Source organism: Emydura macquarii, unplaced genomic scaffold, assembly GCF_026122565.2.
Source record: "Emydura macquarii macquarii isolate MOO-44397 ecotype Brisbane River unplaced genomic scaffold, CSIRO-AGI_Emac_v2 contig_3506, whole genome shotgun sequence".
In the NCBI taxonomy this organism is placed as follows: Eukaryota; Metazoa; Chordata; order Testudines; family Chelidae; genus Emydura; species Emydura macquarii.
Window position 1 is genome coordinate 4,009,878 of NW_027133643.1, and position 24,031 is coordinate 4,033,908.

At 38.0% G+C, this 24,031-nt stretch overlaps 1 protein-coding gene across 1 annotated transcript in view; it reads left to right on the forward strand.

Moving 5' to 3' along the window:
• ZFYVE9 (zinc finger FYVE-type containing 9) overlaps positions 1 to 24,031 on the forward strand; it is a 91,754-nt gene that overhangs the window by 11,065 nt on the left and 56,658 nt on the right. The window contains 1 exon segment of the mRNA XM_067535533.1: positions 10,470 to 10,574. The gene's annotated coding sequence lies outside the window, so the exon portion shown is untranslated.

Consider the following 24,031-nt stretch of genomic DNA (forward strand, 5'->3'; position numbering starts at 1 on the left):
TATTAAGTAGAGGTCCTTGATATTCGGTTGCTTAAGTGAAGTGTAAGATATGTGAGTGCCAGACCTGGATCCTTTGGGGTGGGGCGGGAGGAGAGGAGAGTGTGTGTGTGTTGTAAATCCTATTACCCACATCAATGTGCGTGGTTAATGTAATGCCCCTCATCTGATGCCTTAATGATGAACCAGGATCCCAGACTGAAGGTTGCGGTTGAAGAGGCTTGAAGAATTGTCTTCTCTTATGACTTGAAAGTGTGGTAAGCACACTGTGTTGACAATTTCAATCTGCTTTAGCTGTAGTGTTTTTGACTGGGATCTTGCCAGGAGTGTTTGAGGCACAGAACTTTGCATGTGCTGGAAAACAGGGGCAAGAAAATAGGTGAGTGTTGGAGAAATGAATACAGGAAACAAGGAGTGAGACTGGGAAATGACAAAGAAATTAGTCCTTTTTTTAAATACAATGCCTAAAGTCTGTAAAGTGCTTTACAGACAAATAATATAGACACAGTCTCTGCTCTGAGTAGCTTAAAATCTAAGGTCTTCATCTGATGAAGGAAACTGCCATTGTGTGATACCTGGTGCCTGCATGCAGCCCTGAAAGAGCAAATCACTTTGCAGGATCCAGGCCTAATTGTATTATTGAAGCAGCAAATGAGAGCAACAAACAGTGCTAGGAAGGATGTGGGTTAAAATAATCTCCCCAACCTCGACCTGCTTGTTTGTTTCATTCACCTATTCTGTCTTGTCTCTAGATTATAAGCTTTTTGGAGCAAAGCCTTTTGTTTTATGTAAGTTTGTACTGTGTTTATCACAATGGAACTCCAATCTGCTTAGTCCCAGAGCTACCACAAATGATAAATAATAATTAGGTCATGCAATTACTCAGGCTTATTACAATTATGACTTTATGGTTCTACTGCCTGTATGTGTGTACATAAATATATAACCTACAAACTTATATCTAAACATTTAAGTTTATTTGTTTTGGTTCAGAGGGAGACTTTAGAAAGGGGCACAGATAGAAGTGGAGTAAGAAAATGCACTCTATGGCCTCTTATCACTGCCAGTCTGGTGTAAAGGGGCCTCAGTGTAAATGAGAATCAAGTATACAGAAATAGCAGAGGAGCCAATTCTAACTTATAACAACAGAACATTACAATTCTTGTACTGAGTTATGAATTGCTGAAGACCTATTACACAGCAGGACTTAATAATGCAGTTAGATAAGGAACATGTACATTTAGTAATGAACTTCATAAAAACTGACGAGACAACAGTGACTAACATTCATGATATAATGCAAATGAACATAAATCAATATAATTTAAACATGATAAAGTACAAAGATTGACATCTAAGGACAAATACAATTGTCACAGGATATTAAGTTCATCCTGGACCCTTCAAAGTAATTCTAGGTCAGAAGCGATCATGAGACTCTGCCGTAGGTACCTTATTTACTTTTGGAGTCTGACAGTAGTCAAGTCACATAAAAATGCCAGATTTCTGAAAATTCTACAAAGAGCAGGTAGGTGGCTAACTAAATAGAACTGCTTTTCCTCTGTAGTTAATACATCTTGAAACTTTGTGGATCTATAAATAAGTAGTGGCAAGTGATCTTTTTTTTCTTCCAGTTGCATGTTGTGAAACATTTGGCTTTTACCACCAGGTACATTATCAGTTCTTCATGGGCTTTATAATGGGGATTGTTCTTTGGCAGTCCCTGAAGCTTAGTCAATGAATCTAGGGGATCCAGTCTTCATGAGGCAGTGTCTCATTTTGTCCATATCTCACAAACATAAGGAACACCTCTGAATTTCTGAATGGCCTTTGCCACACTTTCAATATGAATCAAAGTAATGGATGGAGCCTCCCCCTATATTTGGTTTCTCCAAAACAGCCTTGATATAACAGTGTGGTGAAGCTTGTATTGATGATGCATATGCTCTACCTGTGCTCTGTGGATAAAGAGAATACTTCAGTTTTCAGTGCTGTCAGTCTGTTATCTTTCATGAGTACTAAATTCACAATCAAAGAGTTATTTATCCTGTGCAAAGATACCACACCTTTGCCTTTGCCATATTATTTGGTAGTCATTCTGATTTCCTTTATGATTAGCTCTCTTGGCTCTGTGTAATCAGTTACAATAATTGTCACAATAGATGATTGATTCATATACAGATATGGGGCACTGCTTGATATAAGTTTACTCTTCAAACATGTTAGGCATTAGGCTTTCTACCACAGTGACATTCTAATAGTCAATCCTTTGCCTTTCCCAAGAACAGACAAACATGCAAAATAAATTGTCCCATCTTAAAACAATTGGTCCCAAACTCTTATCTGATACACAGCATTTATTAGGGAAATGTGGTCTACATGAAATTCCTATCAGGTGGGGAGCACAACTGGTTGAAAGACTACTCAAAGAGCAGTTATCAGTGGTTCGCTTAAAAGAGCAATTGTCAGTGGTTTGCTGTCAGCTGGAAGGATGTATCTTGTGGGGTCTCTACAGGGATCAGTCCTGGGTCTGGTACTATTCAATATTTTCATTGATGATCTGACTAATGGAGTGGAGAGTATGCTTATAAAATTTGCAGATGACACTTTAGAGGACAGAATTATAATTCAAAATGACCTTGACAAATTGGAGAATTGGTGTGACATCAACAAGATGAAATTCAATAAAGACAAGTGCTTAAGTACTTCACTTAGGAAAAAAAAAATGCACAGCTATAAAATGGGGAATCATTGGCTAGGTGGTAGTACTGCTGAAAAGGATCTGGGAATCACAGTGGATCATGATTGAATATGAGTCATTGTGTTGTGTTGTGGAAAAGGCTAATATAATTCTGGGGCTTGTTAACAGAAGTGTCATATGTAAGACATAGAAGATAACTGTCCTGCTCTACTCAGCACTGGTGAGGCCTCAGCTGGAGGACTATGTCCAATTCTGGACATCACAATTTAGGAAGGATATGGATAAACCGGAGAAGGTCAAGAGGAGACCAAAAAAAATCCTAGAAGGTTTAGAAAACCTGACCTATGAGGAAAGGTTTAAAAAAAAAAAAAGGGGGGGGGGGGTATGTTTATTCTTGAGAAAAGAAGAGGGTGCGGCGGTGTAACCTTATAAGAATCTTCAAAAATGTTAAGAGCTCTTATAAAGAGACTGGTGGTCAATTGTTCTTTATGTCCACTGAAGATAGGACAAGCAGTAATGGGTTTAATCTGTAGTAAGAGAGATTTAGATAAGATATTAAGAAAACTTTCTAACTATAAGATAGTAAAACTCTGGAATAGGGTTCCAAGGGAAGTTGTGGAATCCCCATAATTGGAGGTTAAGAACAGGTTTACTGTCAGGGATGGTTTAGGTTTACTTGGTCCTGCCTCAGCCCAGGGGGCTGGGCCTGATGGCTTCCAGCCCTACTTTTCTTTGCTTCTATGATTAGTGTCAAATTTGAAGTAATTACTGTCAAATATATTATGCTCTGTTTGCAGATTTAAAAATAAACCAAATGTAACTTACATTAATTACATGTTATATGGAATGGGTCCATGAGTAAATTCAGAAGCATGAATCAAGTTTAAATTAGTAAAGCATAAAATATACTATACATGAGATTTCTGTGATACAGTATTTCAAACTTGGACATATGTGAAATGCTAGTTTGAATTTAGGCTGCATAATGTATTGAGGGAGCTTTATCACTTCACATTGAGGCCTATATGGTGGGTTTCAGAGCCAACCAAGAAGGCTCCTTTGTCAGCCTAAAGAGGTGTCATAAGAACAGTGTGTAGTTCTTCCCTCCAGCTGAAAGCTGAAGGCCTTGCTTTCACAGTGTTCCGAGCATGTGTGGGTCTTTTGACATGAGTATTTTCTGTGTCAAGAAAATCAATTTTCCTCCCCCCAAAGTAGAAAAAAGGGTTGTCTGCAGTAGTGGGCAATGGCAGTAGAGCAAGTGTCTTTTATCATCGGGGTGTTTGCCCAGGGGCAAGGGCTGACAGTATTGTTTTCATTTTTATTCTGCCCCTGCTAGTTTGACGGGGAAGCCATATACAGTGTTTCTTGGAGGCATCTGCTGTTCCATATACTCTGCTGTGGTTCTAACATGGGTGACATGTCTTCCCTTATTGGAGATGAGAATGGAAAATAGCAGCCTTAAAACAGCATGGGGAAAAAACCTAAAGGAAAAATGCAAATATCAGTAGAAAAACTAAAGGTTCTTGCATTTTGCACTCCTCCTCAGAGAGAATTCATTCAGCTTTCCTCTATCTGCAGAATCCCTTATAGAGGAAGGTAGAACTAAATATCTTTATCTTTGCACAGGATAAATAACTCTTTGATTGTGAATTTAGTACTCATGAAAGATAACAGACTGACAGCACTGAAAACTGAAGTATTCTCTTTATCCACAGAGCACAGGTAGAGCATATGCATCATCAATACAAGCTTCACCACACTGTTATATCAAGGCTGTTTTGGAGAAACCAAATATAGGGGGAGGCTCCATCCATTACTTTGCCTTTCCACTGAGACTGCTAGTTTGGGATTTTTTGGTAATACAGATACATGTTCACTTGAAATTGGACTGACGTCTAGTTCATAGAGAGGCTACCAAAGAGCCATTATGGAGGAGTAACTCCTTGTTTTTAGCAGCCTTGAACTAGTGACCTAAGTTAAATCATTCTGATTCCCATTTATTAACCCTCTTGGCTGTCAATTATCTGAATGCACATACCACAGATCAAACGAACTCTTACTAAGTGTTTATAATTAACAGTCAGGTGAACCAGTCAAATGATTGGAATAATTGATATCTTGTATTTGAAATGTATGGCCTGAAATTCATTACCCTGGTTATAGTATTGTTTAATTTTAACATTTCTAATTATGTCCCTATTAATGCAAAATCCATCTTTATTTTTTTTAATTATAGCAGCTGTGACTCTCATAACTGATAAAGCCTTAAGTGTTTTAATCACTGATCCTTTGATAAACTGTTGGTTAGTCTCCCTGATGTTTTCAACCAGTGGTTTCAGAACAAAGAGAGTAGGAGATTAAGAAACTAGAATTACGAAGTATAGAGAGGCTGGGCAGAAATTTTTTTTATTTCAATGGATAATATTAAAGTTTATTTTTAAGCATTTAAAAATATTTTTATTTAAATTTTCAGAGTTGTGTGTAATTGAGTTGTAAGCATTTTTTTCGATTTTTATCAATTTAAATTTTCACAGTTGTGGGAAATTAGGGGGGATTAGAGAATTATTTAATGAAGTAGATGTTGAGGTTCAAAAAGGTAAAGATTTATAACCATTAAAACACAAATTGTCAACATCACATGTAAAAATATTCAAAGTAAATATCCTTAATTCAGTTGATAAGTTCTCAAGCATCATTTTTCTTACTTTACCTATCTGTAAATTTCTATTATTATCAATGGAAATATTTTTCATTGGTCTGTATGTGTATGGTTAAATTGACATTTACTGACATTTACCAACAAAAATCAAATCCTTCCAAGGCTAAGTATGGTGTTTTGAGTCTTGATATTTATAGTAACGCTCCTTTATACTGATCTAGCTGTGTAAAGGTGCCTTGAGGTGGATGCAAATGTAATTAATGCCCATTTTCTGACATCTTTACACTGTCAGAGCAGCATGAAGGAGATTAAGGCTACGTCTACCCATACAGCGTTGCAGGGGTGCAGCTGTACCGACACAGCTGCGCCGCTGCATCACGTCTAGTGAAAACACAGCATGCCAACGGGAGAGAGCTCTCCTGTTGGCATAAAATAACCCCTTCTGTGAGAGGCATAGCTCTGTGCACACTAGCTCTTCTGTTGGTGTTAATTATATTGCTCGGAGGTGGAATGGTCACCCCTGAGCAACATAAATTTTGTTGACAGAGGCGGTAGTGTAGACATAGGCTTAGTGTCAGTCAGAAACAGGCTTTTGTCGGTATCTGGAAACATCTTTTGTTTCTCATCCTTCCTCAAGTAGTTTCCTACAACGTTTCAAAATGTTTACTAGTCTAATTAATCTATTGTTTCAAATTACGTTCATTTATTTTAAACATCTTTTGACATTCTTCTATGTAGAAATTTTTCTTAATTTCTTTTGTTACAAATTTTTTTCTCTTCAACCACCTGCCTTATTTTGTGGGGGTTGGAGTGTGGGGGGAATCCCTTTCAGTTACACTCTCAAACAAAGGTTATGTTTTTCCTCCTTACCACATATTTTTTCCATTTCCTTTTTCTTCTTTAGAAACTTCTTTAGAATTGCAGTTATAACATTTTCCACCCAAGGTAGGGGGGAACCCTCTTGGTTTAGCTTTCTTAGTGGTATTTATTTGTTTTTTAAATACAGAAGTTAGCAATGGGGAAGAACTATTGGTCTCTCAACCCATCTCCCTACCAGTGTGGCAGTATTCCTGTAGCTCATTTATTAGTCTCTTGCCCAGTTTTGTTATTAATGTCCCAAGCAGTGGGGCTCTCACCACTTCTCTTGGGAGACCGTTCCACAACCTGTTAGATTTTACTGTCCACAAGTTTTATTGTTATTCAGCTTAAATTTTCCCTTTCTTAATGTCATCCTCTTTACTCTTACTAACATTCCCTTTCTTGCTCTGACTGATGTGATTTTAAAAAATATCTGCTTATTCATTTTCAGAAAATACAACTTACTGTCAAGAACACAGAGCGGAGAATTAGAACTATATCGTTAATGTGAAACATTTCTCATTAAAGGGATTCTGTCCATTTGATTTTTAAAAGTAGACTTATTTAAAACAAATTCTGACAGCGCCCTTCTTAAACAGTAGATTTAAAAAGAAATAGAGAAAAAAATTAAGTGTGTTTTGGTTCCCTGTTAATGCTTAGGAGGGTCTTTTGGACAGGCACAAGAGCACCGCCCCCAGACATGTTTGGGTTTACTTTTCATTCTCTTCCCCTTTGATCTCTGTGCACATGCCGGCTTGCCTGTTCCCTCTTCAAATTCTGAATTGCTTCTGCTGTTTTTAGTAGTCATCCACTTGCAGGGCCTGGGGAAAAACATACATACATATAGGTCTCCAAAGTAGCACAAATGTGTCACTTTCTGTGGTGTAATCCAGACCAGTAAGGGGTTGTCACCACCTACTCTGCTACTTTGGGCACCTCACAATGCTTTGTTGTAGAAGCTCCCAACATGGGCTGCTCACAGTCTACTTGCGTGCAGGTCATATCTTGAGTGTTAGTGTATAGCTGCAGCTCTGATTCCAGACTCGTGTCTGCAACACTCCAGTCACGCTACAGCTTCCACCAGCCTTGGTTACTACTTGCAAGGTGACCCCAACACCTAAATTTTCCCAAAAAGTGTGTTCTGCACAGTCCAGCCCTCTCCTGGACATTGCAGATATTAAAATGCATTGCTCCTGTTAAGAGTCCGTAGTCAACAGTTTTCTACTTTAACTGAAGTTACCAATACCAAACACTTCAGTTTAAACACAGCACTGGGTTGATTTAGGCTTAAAAAGGAAAAGAGAATTTTAAGTGAGTTCAGGTGTGAAATAGTCAGAAATGGTCACAAGCAAATAAAAGTGAAAACACTCATCTAAAAGTCTAAAACTTAATCTAGCAAGTTTTGGTTCAAGGTTTTGTTTAAGATGGCCTTTCTCACCTAGTGTCTTCCACCAAGATGGTGACTGATTCCTTCCTTGGTCAGGAACTCTCCCAGAGGCCCAAAGGTGCTGGAGCCTTTGTCATTCATCTTACATAAAAGAGAGAGAGCTTTGGGTTTTCTGCCCCTTTCTTTTATAGTCCAGTGAACCCTTGAAATGGATTCTTCTGAGGGTTATCCTTCAAAAGTTAAGTTTATTCAAGCAGTAAAGAAGGCGACATGGGGTCTGTGGTGAAGAAGGGTCTGTGCTCTTTCTCCTCATTTGTTTTTGCTGAAATGCAAATTTGCTTCATCTGCCATCTTCTTCCCCTGATGTCTTGAAGACCCTGTATTCTACTAATATGAAAATTGAGGTAATACCCATTCCTTTGTTTAGGATAGACTCATTCAACAACTTTTGCCTAGTCAGGGCTGTGTGGTTTGAACTAACATCTTACAGGAGGATATCATAACTTTACATATAATGTTGAAATGTATGTAGCAACATGGTATTATTGACCAGTGAGTTATTAGTTTTCAAATGATACCTCACAAGGTATATTTTGTACAAAGAGTTTTACAATAGTGTGTAGGGTATGAATACAGGGGTGCTTAGTGTCAGAATGCTATTGTTGTAGTGCAGGAAACAAAATGCATCCAACCATTAGTAAAGTGCCTTAAAATGTTCAAGGTTGTAAACAAACTGAAACTTTGAGGTTTTTTTCTTTCTCTTCAGTCATAGTGATCTTAGGTTTTACTAGGCACACAATTTTGAAATGGAAGTATTATTCTTTCCCTCCCTCCAGGCGATGATGCCTCTTTTAAGAAGAGGTTGATATTTGTGCAGAACTTAATATTCACTAGCTTTGAGGGTCAATGCTCTTAGCTGTGATTTTATTTTAATATGTTTCCTCTTTAACTCTCCTTATTAGAAAATAACCTCTTTTATTATCCTCATTTTTTCTCTTTTGAAGAATAAAGATAAAAAAACACCCTACATTTTAATCTCTTCTGAAATGGCTCTCTATATAAATATATTGCATTTATATTTCTAAATGTGCATTGATTTTTTGGGTTGACCTTTGTGGGTGTTCCAGTGTAAGTTGTGTAGTGTAAACAAAGGAGCATTTTGGATTGCAGAGTAACTTTCTTTGGAGGCTGGTGGCAATTCTTCAGTTGTCTCCTTCTCTAGTTTGAACAATTAGAAAAAAGTTAAATTTAGTATATAGGAAAAGAGACCAAAGAACGTAGATTAGTTCTACTGTTTTCATATTTTATTCTTAAAGCTATTGCCTGCATGCCCCAAATATTTTCTCTGTGGGAGACTTTTTGGCTTCAGGGGATTGGTAACAGAATAAATATTTTTTTCACCTATGCAGTGTTGATTCTAATCCGATTCTGACTGGTAGTGATCAAAATCTGTCTCTCTCAGATGGTAGTGTGGTGGCCATAGTAATGTAGTAGGGAATATTGCACTGCTGTCTGTACCTCATCTATCAGTACAGAATTATGCTGTTCTGGAACCTTTCATGTGTATGGAATTCACCCACATCCTCACTTCTGTATGTGGATTAATGCCAATTTATATATCCAGTGATAAAACAGAATAGAAGTTCATTTCTTTATTTTACAATTTTTTGTCTGTCTTCTTAACTTAAGGAGGCAGGAATATGCTTGGAAGCTCTGAAGTACAAATAACATGCTGGAATGGTACTACCAGCATATGATGCTGTATGATTTTATTCCAGACTTGTAAACACCACTGCTATGTTTGCTACTGTTCAATTCATTAGCTTCCTGGAATTATTATTGTGGCATATTTCTGAGGAGAACAACAACCCTGAGAAAATAGTACCGCAACACTGAATATTGTGTTGGTCCATGGAGAGTTGTATTTTTTTTTAGGCTCTTTCCATTTCACTGGAGTTTTGTAAGAGTCTTTTCAAGCCATGTCAAAACATTAGTAAGCATATGATGTGTTAGGCAGTTGAAATGCATTAGAAACAATGTCTGCAAACTTTAAAATATGAGCTTGGTTTAATTGAGTCTTTGTTCTATTTTAGGCTGGTCATGGCAGTTGGTCATGCACTGATGGTTATGCTCCCTGCGTGCATGGCTAGGTCATACTCTTGTGTTTACTGCTACCATGCAGCTGCATGAAAATGAAAACATGATGCTATAGAAGATGTTTTATTTAGAAGAGTAAAATACTTTTTCTCAGGGTGCGTGTCCTGTTGCATGATCCCCACTGTTAAGGGTTGATGCCATGCTGTGGTGGTAGATTAAAAGCATTTAGGAAATTCAGAGACACTTAGATTGTTGGAGTAATTTGGCATAAAAGCAGTTCTTTGGCAGTAAAGAAATCAGCAGGAAGCCGTTGGGTGGAGTTTCAAGAATTCTGACTGTGGGAGTCATGAGTTGTTAAGTATCAAATCTACCAGTTTTTTTGTTCTTGGAAGACTTAATGTAATATAAAATAATTAACTTTATACTTGTAGCTCCATAAATTAGCATTATAGTCAAGATCATCAGGGATACAAGGACAACTGCACTTGGTGTCTCATGCTATAGGTTTACAATTAAATGAAGAACAATGGTAAGCAGGTAGCAACATATCCTTTACCACTGGCCTCTTCAGTCAGAAATATTGCTGCTATTGCACCCCACAGCACATAGCTCCCTGAATTAAAAGTGGCAAATATAAACTAAATCATTTGGAGAGTTGCAGCATTTGCTGAATGTGCTTGTGCTAGCTGCAACAAACTTCCTGTATTGAGAAATCATGGTTTATGGCAGAATTACCAATCCTAATGTCTGCTTTTATAATTCCTTTTCAGAATCAGATTGAACACACTGATTCAGCAGAACTGGCTGATTGTGCAGCAGTCATCATGAATAGGCACAGGATCATCTGTTTCTTAACACATGTATAAAATAAAAAGGTAAGAAGTAAATAAGAGTTATTGTTAATTACTGTTATTATATAGTCGTTCTCATTTACAAGATCATGATCAAGGAGTAGATTACTTTAAGATGCATAGAGCATCTATGTAGGCACTCAAATACCATTGTGTAAACTAGATGATTTAATAATTTCAGGCTTGTATTTTCCTTTTCTTTTTATTGGGATTATTTTAGAATAAGGTTGTGTGGGTTTCTTTGCAGCCCAAAATTTGTTTGCTTCAGGCTGTGCTGAGGGCAGATCTCATCAGCTACGAACATATCTGTTGCTTAGCTTTCTCAACAAAGTGCTTGACTCCGCCTTCCTCCGAGGAACAAATTAGAAAGGTCACTGCTGGGTGCTGGAACAGTGCAAACTTGAGCAGTGCTGCTAGGGATTGAAGCAAGTTCTCAGGATCATTGGATCTAACACATTACTTACCTGAGTTGATGTGAAATCCCCTGTAAACTAGCTGTCAAACAATGACAGTGCCTGGAATCTGAAACAGACAGGATTAAAGAGCATCTTTTTTTTTTTTTTTTTTTTTCTTCATTTGATCACAGCCATTGCAATTTTCACCTCAGGAATCTTACATTTATATTTTTTATGAGGTCTATAGTAAATCATTCTAGTATTGTCTGGTAAAGTTTAATAAAATTTATATGTTCACAATTAATCACCGAAAAGGAATGGTCTGAGCTCAGGATGGGGAGTCAAGAATTCCTGAATTCTTATCCTGGTCCATTTTATGTTTTTTGGTTTTTAGGCAAATCTTCTAATCCCATTGTCTTATTTTCCCATCTGTTAAATGTGGATAACCACATTTACATTCCTTCCTTATACAGGTATAGTAAAGTGTCAATGTCCACAAAGCCCTTAGAAGATCAGAAATACTATGTAAGTGCTAAGTGGTGGTGTTGCTTTCTATCCATAAGGTTCTGTCATCATTTTCATCAACACATTTTTTTTTTTTCAGGGATGGGTAACTCTGCCATATAAATTCATTCTAAGTCTTAGTTGAGAAGTTGAAATAAAAATCTCATCTAAGTAGTATTTTAATATAAATTATTTTAATATCATGATATTAATCAGCTTACTTTGTAAATTACAGAGGAATAAAAAAAAAGCAGTGCTTTAAAATATTCTTGTTAAATATGAGTCTTCTGGGAGCCAGGAGGGGAAAATGGCTGCCTAGATCTGGAACTCCTGCTCAACCTCACTAAAATCCAACAACATCTGCTATTCTAAAGCCATAGTTTTTATGTCTGAGTGGTTGATCCTGCTCTTTTACATCTTAGTAGTGGATGGATTTGGTTTTGAACCCTCCTTCCTTGCTAGACTCCTCGCAAATTGTGAAGAAGCAGAGGCTATCTGAGAGCCCTGTGCAGGCAGAATGGCACCATTCATGGATGAGGCCTGGATCAAGTCTATAAAATGCTAAAGCAGGTATCTGAAGAGCAGGTCCTGCTTAGGAAAATATCAGAATATATCTCTGAAATTAAAGCTGTGACTGTAGCACACCAGATCAGCGTGCAGGGGCTATCCTCCAGGATTGGGAAAGCAGAAACTAGAATCTCTACTTTAGAAGACCATATATGCTCTGTAGTGATCACTATAAACTAGGAACAAAGCTATAAGGTAGATTCAACTATATGGAGAGCCAGTCCAGAAGAAATAATTTGAGGGTGCTTGAGTTCCCTGAGGAATTGGAAAAGGACAGGCCAGTAGATTTTTTTTTTCCTAAGACCCTAGTTGAGATGCTTTCCTTTCTCCCTGATATAGATCTGGTCATAGAAAGTGCCCACTGCTCAAGCTCTAAGCCCACAGATAATGCCAAGCCCATGGTGTTTATATTAAAATTCCTAAAACACAATGTGAAAAAACATTCTTTAAAAAGTCTAAGAAAAAGGAAACCTAATTTGGAAGGCGCTTAAAATAATATTTCCTGACTACAGCCAGGTGATGATTGGGGGAAAAAAGCCTGTTCAGTACAGTAAGGAAGCCATCTTTCCTGTATGTCAAGCCAGGTGGAACCATTGGACACTCAGACTCAAATCAACCTATACCAGCTTGGCTCCAGAGGAGACAGTATCTGTATTCTAGTCTCTTATTGGGACACCCAGGGTGATTAATTTGCCTAACAAACTAGTATTGGTCAGCTATCAGTCCGGTTTTTCCAACTTCATTTTTAATGGTTCTGGGGTTTTCTTTTTACTAGTTTTCTGTTTCAGGGTGGTGGTGGGGGTTACTGTCTCATTACTTTACTGATAGGGTTTTTGAGAACAGCATTCCAGTATTGTATTTAGTTTAAAATGTAGACGGTAATGTCAGGTGATATACCAAAGGATGAGGGCAGTATTTCAGTTCTTATGGGCCTTTAAATAGCTGTTCATCAAAACGTCATACACTGGATTTTGGACCAGTGTATGGCCCTTTGATGGACCCACTCATTCAAACAATGTTTGGATTTGGTCCCTCCTTCATTTTCTGGATTAGATTTTTGTACTCCAATTTTAGTTCCCGATTTGTAACCAAGAACTACATCTTACCTTTCGTTAAGCACTGCCGCAGTACTGCCCACCTTCTATTTGATTTGTCGTTTGAGCCACTAGCAATACAGTTTAGAGCACATCATGGTATGCAGGAATCCAAGGTATAAAAATAGGGACATAAGACATGAAAATACGTTTATATGCTGATTATATACTTTTATTCATCACCAACCCTCTTCAGAGCATCACCAACATATTACAAACTATTCAATTGTTTGGGAAAATCACAGGGTACAAAATTAATTGGTGCAAGTTGGAGGCTGTCAGTATGTCTCAAGGGGTATATAATACCAACCTTGTAGATATGCTTTTCTTTGGTAGTAGATGGAAATCAGGTACTTGGGATCCTTTTTCCTAGGAATATAAAAGAAATAATTAGAATTAATTTCAGTCCTTTTACCACAGATAGCTCTGGATTTATATACATGGCAGGCCCTCTCTTTATCCCTTTGGGAGAAGAGTTAATTTATTAAAGTTGAATGTCCTCCTGAGACTTCTATTTGTCCTTAGCTCTTTGCCAGTTTACATTCCCCCCTTTTTTTCCTGAATTAAAAACATTTTAAGACATTCTTGTGGAGTGTGGGCCACAAGCCCAGATTATCCTTTGTAAAATGCAGCTGCCTATCAAATCACGAAGCTTTGGTCTGCCCAACCTTATGCTTTACTATATTTTAGGGGTGGCCAAACTTACTCACCCCCAAGATCCCCCTTCCTGCTGGTCAGAATCGTCTAACCCCACACCCTCTTGTAGGGCAGAAGCTCCAAACTCCCCACCCCAATCTGGTAGGTGGAGAATGGGGAGCATAGGGGGCTCCATGCGCTGCACTTTAACTGTAAAAGAGCCATATGCGGCTCACAAGCCACAGTTTGGGGACCTCTGCTGTATATCCTCAATCTTGAGCCAAGCGACACAATGGCTGACCCCCTGACACTCAGGATCTCCAGCCTGGCTGTGCATGGAGGAAGGAATTGTAGCCCCACTACTGCTAGAATCAGTCCTTAACTCAGACTTCTACTGTTTCCCTGAGGAGAAATCTGTTACAATTTTGGCTGCGGGGAAAGCCTGGTATCTGGTTGCTTTTAAGTTGGAATGTCATCCCTTATTACACTGAGTCTTCAATTTGGGGTAACTTCAAAATTTTAATTGCACATAGACCCATTCTATGCCCCATTTAGATTACAAAAAAGATTTTGAGCATAAACCACATAACTGAAATGATTCCTTTGTGTCGTTTCCTCGCCTTAAAGAGAAATTCCAACTGGACCCAAAGAAAGAATAGCAATACCTTCAACTTAAACATGTTCTGCAAAGCCAGTAGGTCTGGATGCCTTTGCAGTACTGAACCCCCTCCTTTCCTCTGAGCATTGGGCCTTTCTGAAAAAGTAATACTGTCTACCTAAGCCATTGTCTAGTCTGTATTCCTACCTCTCAGGCAAATTTGCAATCAGCAGTGAGAGTGTTAGAAAGCTGTCTCGGGAACAAGAGCTGTCAATTTCCCTTACCAACATTCAGTGGCATGAGTTTTTTGTTCCAATTTTCAGCATTGCTCACTATATTTGGGGTTAATATTAATCCAGAAGAAAATTCTTTGGAGGATGCTGTGGACTGCATATAGACTTTTCAGGTCCAGAGCAACCTGGTCTGACAAATGCCGGAGCTGCAGTGTTGAAGGATAAAACGATACCATATGCTTTGGATTGCTCTGTAACCTGTCTTTTCTGGACAGAGGTAAATACTTGGGCCAATTTCTTTGTTTCCACTGGGGTGGAATTGCAGGCTGGCCATGCCATCCTGTGCCTAACCAATCCATCTTGGAAACTAATATCCTTTGACTTTGTTTGGGTAAAGCTCTGATCATAGCCAAACGTCTAATTCTGCAACAGTGGAAGCCCCAGGTATGCCCAGCAATTGAAGAATGGTAAGTCTGACTGGGTGAGCCTGACAGCAATGAAATGAATAGTGTTTCACAACAAGAACAGCCAATGCAAATTTATGGATATATGGTCCTCATTTTTGGAAGTATCAGAATAATCAGTTAAATTTCCCCATAGGATATTCTCTCTTGCTTTTCCCCCAGAAAAAAACCCAAAACCCTAGATGCCTGCCATCTTTTCCCTTTCTCACCATTTCCCCCCTCTCATCTCCTTCCTATCATTCTTCTCCTGTCCTCTCTTACATACGTTTCAGGCTTTTTGGGGGGTCTTTTTAAAGCTCTCAATGCTACTTTTTCTCTAATGCTTATCTCTTTTTCTGAAAGGGAATAATTCTGGAGGTTAGTTCATGATTTTATTTTACAGAGAACCCCAATATGGGGCTGAATAACAAAATGACTATTATTACATAATTGTTCAGGAAAATCTCTAACCAGTCAAAAATGGTCTTTGTTCTGTCTTTTTTTCCTTAATAATGAAAAAGTTAGGTAAGATCAAACTTCTTGTAAAATCTGATTTTGCTCTCTACTCCAGATTAGATACCTTTAATCAATTTATCATCTTTGTTGTTTGTTAGCTGTGTTAAAATAAACAATAAAGAATACATTAAAAATTTTTTGTTAAATCTGAGTTAAAAAAACAGATTTTCTTTAGGTTATTAGTTCATTAATATAAATTTTAAAAAGTAAAGTTTTCAAAGGAATTGTTAGTCATGTCAGTGATTTTGAATAGTAAGAATTAGAGCTGAGTGAATAATGGATTATTTGGTTTGTTGGTAATTCTGAAAAATTGAAAAAAAAACAAAACCTTTTTGTTTCAGGTTCACCTAAAAAGATTTTTTTTGGAAAATTTCAGTAAATTGAAAAGTAAAAAAAAAAATTGAGTTGGGTTGAAATTATTTGGTGAATTTGACACGAATTTGCAAATAGTTTTGGTCAACCTGAAATTGCATTTTTGGTAAATTAACTATTTGTTGCAAAAATTTTACTCAGCTCAGAATATATTTTGAGGGATATGCAAGAGACACTCCTGTTAAAGTAACATTAAATACCAAAAGAAATTTAATACAGCACTACATACAATAATGTTAAGGATCTCGATATTAAAGTCCATATTTAAATCTCACATGTCATTCCCAAGCCTATTGTGGCCAGGCTTTGCAATATCTGTTACCTAGTGTTTTGTGCTGGTCTTATATGTAATATGTAATCACAGTGAAGAGACACAGTTCTGAATTCTTGTGTGTGTTTAAATAGGACTATCAGTGTTACTTTGGCATAGTTTGTTTTGGCAATACAATCATTTATTTATGATACTGTAAAGCACAAAGGATTCTTTCTCCAAGAATCAGGCAGCAAAGACAATACTGAAGAGGTTTAGTTACGATACCGGAAAGTCTGATAAATCAGCTCAATTTCATGGTGTTACAGTGGTCAGTTATATACGCTTTCTTATCGATTACATAGTACGTTTTAAATTCTTTATCTGGTCACTTACAAATACAGACCTTGTCCCATCCGGAGAGAACAACAGTGATGATGGTCATTACATACATGGAGAGACATTTTAATCGCTCTACTTACATCAAGGATGCTAGGGCTACACTCGGGGTTGGGGATAGGGTGGCGGAAGAAGGGGGGAGGGGAGGCCCTTATAGGTAGGTGGCAGATGAGACAGAAATTCTAAAAGCAAATGTGCTGTTCTCATTGGAATTAGAATCACTAAGAGGACATCTGGCTTCCTGAGCCATCGGATGCTTACACTAGCCATTATCCTTGAGGATCAGGTATGTTCGTTAGCCATTTAAATGAGTTTCGACCTACAACTTAACTGAAAAAAACCTCAAGCCTTACAATACATTAGTGTGTCTTCTTCAATGACAATGTTTTCTGGTTATTTTCCTTACGAAAGGGTGTTAATATAAATACTAAAAGAGATTAGGCCCTGGTAATCCAGTACAGAATTAACAAGACTCAAAAATGTTGAGGCTCCCAGTCCCAGTGGTGAAAAATTCTTGAGGGCAAAGTATACTAGTTGGAAGATCTTCATCTGTTTAATTCCCTAATGCCAGAGAGTAGGATGAAGTTGAATTTTGCTACTCTTAGGGTGTAATGTAATCTCTCAGTACAAGTCATACCCCAGTAAAAAGCTGCAGAATGGCACAGCAGTTCTTTCCTGGAAGGCAACTATAAGGATGAGCTTGTTTAGAATACCAGATAACTCTGGGGAGGTATGAAGAGTTTTGTTTTTTTCCTTTTTCTGACAATTGATGTACGTTTGTCGTATGCCTGTGGTGACTGGCACATTACTTATATATACACATCTGTGGGGCACCTCACCGCTATCTGCCCTCAGCATGAAGCAGTCTTGTCTATGCCTGCTGTGGATCAACTCCTTGAACCCACCAGTCTCTGCCAACACAAGCAGTACCTTCCAGGCCCACGCAGGTCTCACTCTGTACAGGTAGCAATAGGCACACACCAACCCCCGAGTCCTCCAAGCATTCCCTGTAGTGTCCATCCATTTATCTAGTGAACAGTCACTGAATTACGAGGCCTGCTGTTCCCAAAGGAACAGTATGCACCAGCTTGTAAGAGTCAACTCAGGATCACGTCTTTGCTTAACATCACAGCACTTACGCATTGTTACAATGAAAATAAGAATAAGTTTATTATTAAAAAGAAAAAATCCAAGTGATAGGAAGTAAGAATTATTGGAAACAAAAGTTTGCCTATAAAACAAAAACGTAACTTGTTTTCTAGAGACTAAATTTTATGAACAGGTTAACTTCCTGTCTAAAGAAGTTTCTCACTCAAAGTTCTCTCCAGTACTTTAAACCAAGCCTGGTTGGGATTACATTTTCATGAAGCAAAATTGCTGTCCTTTACTTCTTCAGAGAAGAGTGGCAGGGCGTCTGTCTCCCAAATTTAGTAGAGCAAGACTCTGATGTGTACCTCTAGATTGGGTTTCTTCCCCTGACCTCCGCCTCACTATTTCTCTCTTCCTATTAGTTTCTTTCTGAAGTCCCCACTGTCCTTCCTTTTCATTCAGTTCAGATTGGTGATAGGAGACCCGCTGTGTACTATATAATACATAATGTACATATAAACAGCCAACTAGTTAAACAGTTCTTATCCAACAGGAAACATGTTTTTCATCTTTTGCTAATGACCAGTCTCTAGACACAGAATTTATAATTTTCAGTGGTTATACACAACTCCTTACACAACATCTGTACACGCGTTTCACAATAGTACTGATGACCAGTGTGACACCTTTTTATTTGAGACCACACGACACTCATTGATGAACTAGAATGCACATATCACTCAGGAGATTCCTGTAATCTCTATTTACCTCCTCTGTGCCCCTTGCCAGTTGGCACTAAGAGGTTCCTAGGTCACAGCTTCATATTTAAACCATCATATATGAACATTGTAAGTTTGTTGTGCAGGCAGCTTAATCTGTAAATAGTTGTAAATTTTCATTGTTTTGTTACATTTTGGGGTCAAGTTGCATAATTCTTATAGTATTCAGAATATTTAGTTTTTATAGACTGACAGATTAGCCTCTCCTCAAGGAAGATTTAGATTTGAAATAGCATAGATGGATTTAGGACCAGGTGCTGTGACAGAGTGAACAGTTGATACATGAGATATTGAAGATCTCTTCAGTCTCCCACACTGTTTGTGCTTGTGAGCAAACATAAGTTCATAAGCTTTAAAGAACAGAGAACCCTGTGCAGATGCTGAGTAATGCGTGCCATGATATAAACATTTGGTATGTTGATAAATAAAACGTGATTTTTTTTTATTTATCTTTATATAAAAAACATAACCCAGTCAGGTGACTGGAAGTTGTTTAATTGATACAAAACATTATTTCATTTGCTTTTCACTGTCCAAAAAAAAGTTATTTCAGCCCACATCACAAAACTATCACCTAATATGACAGTCTTCAGGCAGGAGAAACCAAATACTGGAATATTAAGTGTTATTTGGTCAGAAACTGAGGTATATTTGGAGTCTTTTATGAAACTCTCTTGCTAGCAATATGCCTGTCTGGCCATTGCAGTCAATATTACTTTCATAAGCACCACAATTCAAAATTAGCCTAAATCAGTTCATAGACTGAAGAAGAAAGACAGCCATAAGATTGGCTGAAAGAAAGGCCAAGCATTTGAGAGTTCAGAAATCGCCACGCACAAAGCTGATGAGCACCTGGATGCAAAAATTTGTATTTTTAGCTGTATTATACACTTGACAGCATATTGCCTATTATTAGTTATTTTTGCTGTACAGTACATCTTGACACAGTGGACTTTCTGAGCTGTGTTTTTGGAATATCAGCTCTGCTTTTCAGTGGTTCAGTAAACTGTTGTTTCTTCAATGCAGTGGCCATTGAATTCAGTTTGTTGTTCAGTCCTGATTTATTGTATTTTTTCATCAAAAAATAAAATGCATCTATGTTGAGCTATTGAAGATGTTCTGAGTAAAACATTTAAACTCTGTTCTCTTTAAAATAATGATTGAAAGGACCAGCTTTGAGGCAGAGAACCTGCCCTGCTGATTCAGTGACAATAAGGTGCAGTTATTAATCATCTTAATCAGATTATACCAACTCTTTCAAATATCAGATTGAATTCTAAGGAGGAAAAGAAATCCTGGTAAACAAAGTTATTTTAGGGGAAAATGTTATACTGCAATAAATTCAAAAAACTGTACAGTGGCTTAGAGCATGCCTACACTACAAACCTGAGTCAACCTACGTTAGGTCGACTTACAGCCATCGCAGTAATTACTGGGGTGACTGATGTCCACACTACCCTTCTTCTGTCGGTGATGTGTTTCCTCACCACGAGTGCTTCCGCTGACTGAAGAAGGGGGAAATGGGGGGCTGAGAGCCAGGGCACTCAGCTTTACATGCTTTCACTGCCCCGGCTCCTGGCTGTGATCGGGGTCCCAGCCACCTGGGTTCGTTGTTCCCCGCCCCCCAGCTGGAAAGCGGGTCTTAGCTGCTCGGGCTCATCACGACTCTGCTCCCAGTTGGGAGCAGCCCTGCTCCTGGTGTGGAGAGCCGAGAGCAGGTGGGAGGGTCAGCTGGGCTCCCGGCATGGAGCAGAGAGCTGGGACCCCGGGGGGCCAAGGTGTCAACCCCAGCTGGGAGCCCGGATGGCAGCACAGCTTGGAGCAGCAGCCCAGCTGGAGAGCCCAGAGCTGCTTTCTTGTCAATGTCATGGCTCCGTGAAATTGACAAGAATGACAGGGACAGCCCATGTAAGTAACAGCAGTGACTACACACAGACACTGAGTCACCCTGACTACACCTACATAAACCCTATGCCTCTCGTGGAGATGGAGTTATGTCAGTGTAGTAGGGCACTTACACTGGCAGAAGCAAAGCTGTAGTGTAGATGCTGACATAATTAGGTTGAGATAAACTGCCTTATGTTGACTTAACTGTATAGTGTGGACCAGGCCTGAGTCACATGACTCAGTTTGATTTTAACAAAAATGTGGCTGAACATGTGGCAGTTACCGCATTGGCCTGATCCACTTCATTTCATAAGAGCTAGGATGCTATAATTTAGTAAAAGAAACAATAAGGTGTTTCCTCTGCTGTCTACTAACATAGGGACCCATCCTTCCAGTCCTCACTTGCATAAACTGATTACTAATGCAGGTAGTCCCATTGACTTCTGTGGGACTGCTTACATGACTAAGGATTTGCAGGATTGAGCAGAGAGACCTTTTTTGGGGGATAACTGGGTTAAAAAAGTTGTTGGTGTCTTTTCTTCCTTAGATCTGATTTGTCCTCAGTTTTCTAAAGTTTGAGTTGTTGTGTGTGCGCTTCCCTGTCCTCAAATCACATAAATATTTATAAAGGTAGGGGTCTTTATTGCCATGGAAATCATATGAGCAGCAGTCCAGAACTGCTTTACAGCTATGAATGATCCTCTTAAATGCTATATTATCCTTTAAAATAGGAGATGAGGGAGAAAACCAGACTCCACTTAAATTGACACTCGTACTTGTTCCCAGGAATTGGGTGTAAGGCAGCTGGCAAGCAACAAAGATGTATGTTTCCATTTATCTATGAAGTGTGATTAGATTAAAGGTAAAGATTTTTTTTTTTTTTAAACTAAAACTCTAAACCAAACCATACCATAGCTGCCAGCTCATTGTAGTATGCCGTATTAGAGCCTTGAGGCTTTTCACTTCCAGTCCTTAATCCCTGGCCATGCAGGAATGAAATATTCAGTCCTAGGCAGGCTGCAATACTTTGGGAGCTTCAGATGGGGCATTGGGAAAAGAACAGCACTGGTATCCATTGTCAATATAAGCACTCGACCTCCTCTTCTGTCAAGAAAAGGGCATTAAGGGCACTAGCTCTGGTTTTGGCTTTTTTTTTTCTTTTCTTTTTTCTTGAAAGGAGATGGAAAGAAAGGGATAATTTGTTTTTATAAATAATAATGGCTGGTTTTATACTTCAGCATTTCCAACAGACCTTTTCTGGTAAATAACTGCTATGGATAGGTATCAGTGAGTTTATTTAAAGGGGGACTGTGTCAGCTTAATAATTGTGTCAAACACATTTTGATATGTGCCTTGGGTTATTAAGTGAAATAATTATGTTTGTGTGCCTCTCTCTTCTGAAGCTCTTTGTTTACTTTGTATATTTCAGCATAGACAATGAAAATCAATGAAGTCAGGTTTATTTTTGTATAGTCAATTTCAGTGGCTGGTTTAGTGCTGCAGTATTTGGGCTTCAAACTTCTTAGCAGAATGTGTTTGCAAACAACTCCTTGCATTGGGATTTGTGGAGGGGAAATGTGGCAATATTTCTATTTGTCTTAGGATGGACTAAATTTACATCAGCAGTTTTCCATTAAAAATTAAAATATACATATTTTTTCTATAAAGTTCATAAAGTAATTCTTTTAAAATATTAACTGTATTGTGCTATGTAACACTTTCAAGGGTGTAAAGTGTTAGGATTAGCCTTTTTATGGGCTTGATTTATTATGGGAGTATAGACAGTTCCATGCATTTACTGAAAACTTAAAATTTTGTATTGGATATTGTTTTGTAACATTTGTAAAGCACCTGCTCTTTGAGACTAAAATAAATAAAAATAGTGCCATTTAAAGTGAATTGCTTTATCTAGTTGTGTGTGACCTTGTTCTTCAGCTTGTTCTTCGTTGTCACTTCAGCCAATATAAATCATGTGATGGCCAAAGCTCAGGCATGATTGGGGGAAAAATGTAGTTTAAATCTTAATCATACCAATGCAGATATATATGAGTGCACACTAAACTCCTGTTTTCAGGAATCTTAAAATGAGCCGTAAAAATGTACTCTGTGCTTAAAAAATGATCTGCATGAGTGTTCTGATCAGATTTGTATTTTTCTAAAGCCAGAAACATTTTTTTGTATGTGGCATTAATGTACAGAAGCCCAAAGAGATGTTTCACTCTTTAAAAATACTTTCAAAGGCCATTTAATCAGTGTAGTGTATGTCTTCCTCCTTCTGCCTCAAAAGCCAGTAGGTCAATGATAGTTGGTAGCTCTAATTATTCCATGCCTGTCGTCCAGTTCATTTGAGTGGTCCTACAAAAAAATTTACATATTTGTTAGAGAATTCCTTTATGGGTACCCTTTTTATGTTTTAAGAAGCAGGAAAAAATTTGAATGTAGTGGTTTCAAATAGCATCATGGTTCACATTATTACTGAGCACAGGAATCCTGCCTGATGCTTTTAAACTGCTCATGCCTGCAAGTACTTTTGGCCAGAATCTAATTGACCTCAATGGGACTTTGCTGAGGAAGTAACTATTCTCAGATGTGTAACTGTTTGCCAGATTGGGCGCCTGCCATTATATTCTAAATTAAATACAGAAAGTGTAGATGTGAAATATACAGTATAATACTCTGAAAAAAATATAACAGTCTTGATGTAGGTGATTTAATTATGGTTGATCATCTTTAGAAGGCTTTGTGAAAAAACCTATTTTTAAGTAGCAATATGTATTAAGACAGTGGTGTTTTGATGCACATGGTAAAGGTAGCTCTTTTGAGAGTATGATGGGGTGCACTGAGTGAAGGCATCAAAATGAGAGGGAGGAAAAGATGCAAGAGAACCACTAAAGCTTTGTAAAATGTTTTTGTTTCTAAAGTGCATTAATTTAGTGTTTGTGTGTTTAGGGGAGAAGTAGCTCATTTAAAAATTGCAAATGCTGTATACTGCACTCATTTATTTGAATGGAAAATGTTATGAAGGATTTTGAGTACATGGATTTAGTTAGGTGTGCCTGGCAGCCTAATAATCTGCTGATTTGCAGTAAGTGTCTGTAGGGACCCATGAATACAAGTTGTCACAGTCTGCAGTCTAAACCTAGCTTTTTAGAGAATCTCTAAACCTGTACAATAGACGTTAGCTGCTCAGAGAAAGCTAATGTGGTATCAAATGAAAAATGCTGAGCTTTTCTCAAATTCGTGAAAGCAAAACTTCACTGAAGGTTGTTGTTCTGTCCATCACTCAGCTTGTTGCCTGTATGCCTGGGTATTGTAAATAGTATGGTTAGTCATCTAGCTGTATGCCTTGCAACAATGGATATCTTATACATTGCATCAGGCATAGTACAATACACATGGGCAGATTTGGGAGGGCTAAGGCTGGGATTTAGCCTTATCTCTGAATTTCCTGTCAAGACTCCTTAACATTTTGATGTAGTAGTTTCGTGTAAATTTGAGATTTTGCTTAATTTTTACTTAATATTTTTTAGCGGCGAGTAGAATAGTCTCCGCATTTCACTATATTGTAGTCTGGAGAGGGCTGTTTTTTTAATTCTTTGTGTGGTTTAAGTACAGTTTTCTCATTGAGAAACTAAGGTGAGAAAACATAATTAGTGTTAATGCCTGACCTTGTGGTAGTTTATTTTGTTGTTACATAAGTGGCCATCTAACCCAAGTTA